Source organism: Magnolia sinica, chromosome 10, assembly GCF_029962835.1.
Source record: "Magnolia sinica isolate HGM2019 chromosome 10, MsV1, whole genome shotgun sequence".
NCBI classification, from domain to species: Eukaryota; Viridiplantae; Streptophyta; class Magnoliopsida; order Magnoliales; family Magnoliaceae; genus Magnolia; species Magnolia sinica.
The window spans coordinates 21,109,930-21,114,334 of NC_080582.1; the positions used below are offsets into that span (position 1 = coordinate 21,109,930).

The 4,405-nt window shown below is 34.7% G+C and overlaps 1 long non-coding RNA gene across 1 annotated transcript; it reads right to left on the reverse strand.

Annotated features, from left to right (window-relative positions):
- Positions 1–2,126: 2,126 nt before the first annotated feature.
- Positions 2,127–3,821, reverse strand: LOC131257385 (uncharacterized). The gene is made up of 3 exons (XR_009177351.1): positions 3,654–3,821; positions 2,851–2,935; positions 2,127–2,225 (listed from the first exon to the last, which is right to left on the reverse strand). It is a non-coding gene; the product is annotated as an uncharacterized LOC131257385 (long non-coding RNA).
- Between the last annotated feature and the right edge of the window lie 584 nt (positions 3,822–4,405).

Sequence of the window (4,405 nt, forward strand, 5' to 3'; positions counted from 1 at the left end):
AACAGAACCAAATTTAATCTAAGCCTTTAAAAAAAAAAAAAAAACCTAAAATGAGAAAGAAAGCAATAATAGTTCGGGAGTTTAGTTCAAGAATAAATGAGAAAAGAATTTAGAATTGTCTAGGATGCAAGAATGGCAACCAAGAAAGAAAATAATGTCTTGGGAAGTAGGGATATGATGCAGTGGTGCCTCCATCCTAATATTTCAAGACTTAAGAAAATTAGCAATAACTGTGACTTTATTTTCTAACAAGACAACAACCAATATATATAGTAGACATGCATAAAAAAAATAAAAATAAGTGTCTTCAAAGCAGGACCAGTCAATGGATTGGCAAGTTCACTGGTTTGGCCAAACCAGACCATACAAGATCACCAAAAAAGAAGTTTGCATGGACCAAAAAATTGGAGACAGAAAAAAAGAAAAAAAATAAAAGGTCATCTCTATTAATACAATGACACACAAGTAACATTTTTTACCATGCTTTAAGCAAGAGTTATCTAAAGTGGAAGCAAGAACACATGCAAAGGCTCTTCTGTCACCAAAATGATTCAAAGAAAGTTCCTGGTTTACCGCATTGGTATCTGAACTGGAGTAGGAACATTTGAAGTAGTATCAGACACTTGGAATAATTGGCACAAAAAAAAAAAAAAAAAAGCTTCCAAAAAATTTAGGAGCAGCAATATAACTGGACCTATTTGGACTTATAAAATTTTAATATATCGCACAAAGCTGCGTTAACGTTTAAAAAAAATTAATAATATAGAAAGCCTATAATGAATACAAGACAAGCATTTGCAGGCATGCACATTACCAATTCATACCTATCCATATAACACTATGTAAGTGTTAAAACCAGCCAAGGAGTTCTTTACTAATGGGATGCCAACCAACCGAAAAAGATCTTCCTGCTAGAAAACAATCCATAAACAAATTCAAATTTAAATATCATCTAAATTTTTATAAAGATGAATGCAGAACTTTAGTTGACTGTGAATGATCTGATCTCCGAACCTGGGTAAAATGTGAATCAACTACAGAATCAAAAGTAAATATCTAGTCTTCAACTGACAACAAATTCGAAATTACAAAAATGACAGAAATTGCTGCTGAACAAAAGCATGTAGTAGATGTAAGAAAATTTGAACTACTACGACTTATTTTGGCCACCTAAATTAGATAAATACTAATGGAACTTGTAGATCATTCACTACACACGTGTGTGACATTCAAGTTACTCATCATGCAAGCCGTGCTGTGCAGACACCTTGGTCCAAAGATCATGCCAGTCTGCTCATTACATCAGTCATGCATAAGCCAGAGAAATGGACACTTGAAAGATGTTACTAATGGTCCACACTCAATGTACATGTATGGCTCACCAGTTGATTGGACAAGCTTGAGCTTTGACCCACCAGTTGATCAAACATTCTTGAGCATTGGGCCAGGGTACCTACAAGAGCAGTATGTTTAAGATTTCCATGAGCGAAATGAACTAAACCTCTGGATTTTATATAAAACTCACGGTGCACACATTTCCTTCTTGCAAGATGAAATACCAAAGAAGCAAAGATGAAAGTGAATGCTATTACAACTGCCACTAACAATTCTCCATGTAATTTTACTGCAATGCCTACAAAAATAGTAGCCACGTATTTTTCTTTGAGCATTCTTATCGACAATCTGTATAAATAAAAACTCAAATGGAGCATATATAACATATCCTAGAAAATAAAGAACTTCAATTGAGCATTCTTCAGTTTGTTCTATCCGACTGAAGTAAATACACATCTTTCACCTTGTAGTGCGACGACTACTATCTTCTCGTCCCTCGGCTTCAATTGTGATTGCTTATGCCGGACAAATCTGTAGACCAAAACTGCTTATTGAATCTCTTCCTGTACCAGAACATCAATAAAAGTTTTTTCTTTAAAAATAAAATATCTATAATAAATTTCAAAAAAAAAAAAAAAATACAATCTTGCTTATGTACTTCAAATAACTCAGGTCGAAGAATCGACAGTAGCGTTCTTACCAAAGAATGCTCTGAGACGCCATTGGATAAAAATACAAATAAATGATGTAAAAAATACAAATAATGAGAACCAGCATTTTTTTTAATCATAATAGAGAAACAGGCTGCTCTGGCGGTGCAAGTGCCCTATACTTTGAGTGATGCTGAAGCCAACTATAAAGATACTTCAATGTTGTTGATCGCTCCAACTCTGCAGAGTCGCAAAGTGCGCAAAGTGAATCAACTGATTTCATGCTAGTCATAATTTGAAATATGAAATCTTCATAAAAAGCAGCTTATATATGAATATCATTAAAGAACACACTATACATTCATTGTAAGTTAATGAAATTAGGACCTCACATCCAAGATTTAAAAACTCCAAACTTGACTCAGACTAAATGCTTGAGTACTCAATCTAGTATTTTGGATTTTATAAAGCCAGTTAACACCTGCTATGGACATCAGTCAATATTGAGTCAAGTTGATTTAGCAAGTTCTTTTGAGTACTCAATATAACACTAGCACCAGTGCGCCACAAAAGCACGACATTTTGTTAATGTATATCACACCATTTACTCTCTATCTGTAGTAACTGCATAACAGAATTTTCAGCAAATGCATAGCAATATTTAACTAAAACATTAGAAAGGAAAGTGTGGCAGGAAAATTTGTCTGAAAAGCTCAAAGATATTTTGATATGTAACAACCACCATAGACAGGCATATGATTGTGAACAGAATTTTAGAGAACTCCAGGTTCAGTAAAATGGACCATCTTTAACACAGTCTGCTAGCTTCTATACACAGCAACTACATGGGAAACCAGTCACTAACCATTAGTGTGACTCACACCAAGAGCAAGAAGCACTTCCAGGTTTGTTGGGTCTGCTTCATGTGCCTACATCATTGATGCAATAGCCTGCAATACAAACAGATTTGTTCAGATGAATGCTTCTAAAACAATATCCTTGCTGAATGACAACAACATCAAAACTTTTTTTTTTAAAATTTTCATTTTATGAGAAGATCATAAAGAATGGAGAATACAAAAGTTGCCAAGGATTTCATTTCACCATTCCTATAAAGATGAACGTGAATAATACGCACAAATATGGACAACTTTATGAATCTTTAACCTATTTCATGACGGCAGGGGCTTACAGTTGCAAAAGACAAAAGGAGCATCTCAATAGACAATAGTTGCTCTTTTACTAAAATTCCTGTATTTCTAGGACCACTGATAGTCTAAGAAAAACAAAAACACAACGCAAGGCAAAGTAACTAGACAAAAAATGCACCCATTAGCAACTTTGAAGCATCAGAAAGGAAACAAAATGAGCATGCACATGCACACAGACATGCAAACGAAATTGGACCATTTAATACCATTTCTAGAGTTATCATCAACCAAGATCTTGAAAGTTCTATTTTCTATGCAAGATTTTAGAATACATAGTTGTACCAAGCATCACAATTGCTGGATTTAACATATTGGTCTGTCACAATCCTAAGAATGGTGTTCAACAACAAAAAGTGTGGTAAGAGAACATACATAGCTCACACACAAACATCTGCATTGAAATTCCATAGAAAATTAAAGAACTTCTCTAAATTTGATGCTGGGAAAAAGAAATCACCCATTGATCATCATCATTTTTAGCATTTGTTATTCCAAGCAACCTCCAACCTTCAGCATTGTCTGGATTCTTCAGAACCTCAGCCTCTAAAGCCAGCACAGCTTCACTTAGAAGCCCTTTACGAAAGAGTTCCTAGCCTTCTTTCAATGGATTCGGATGACCAACATAAGGGTTTAGTTTAGTTTATGATTAATTATAAGTAGCTTTTTTAAAATTTAAAGTTACTTAATCACTTAAGTTTAATAAGTAGAAATCAAGATAAGCTACTTAAGGTGTAAGTAGCTTATCTTAAGTAACTTAAGATCCAAACACCCCCTTAGCATCAATTTGAAGTCACTAATTGGATGTTTAGGATTGCCTGACCGGTGATGTTATAGATATATGCTCCATCTACAATTTGGAAGGTCTATGGATGGCTTTACAACAGTGCCACTTGTGAGGATGGTTGATGGAAGGGATTGAAATCCCACATTCAGTTGCTCGTGAAGATAGTTTAAACCATGTGTGGTGGAATTTCTTTACTTCTGAGTTGGTTGGTCATTCAGTTGGTTCATCCTGACCCCCCACCTTACATCAAGGTGTTCCATTGCGATATCGGTGGGCGTAACGGTGCCCACCGTTACCGATACATATATGCCCCGTATCAGTCGATACGGGTCCCATAATGATACAATTTTTTGTTTCGTCAAAAAATATGAAAAAATATCCATTAAATTTGGAATATTTTAAATATTCTAAATATGCATTCATTT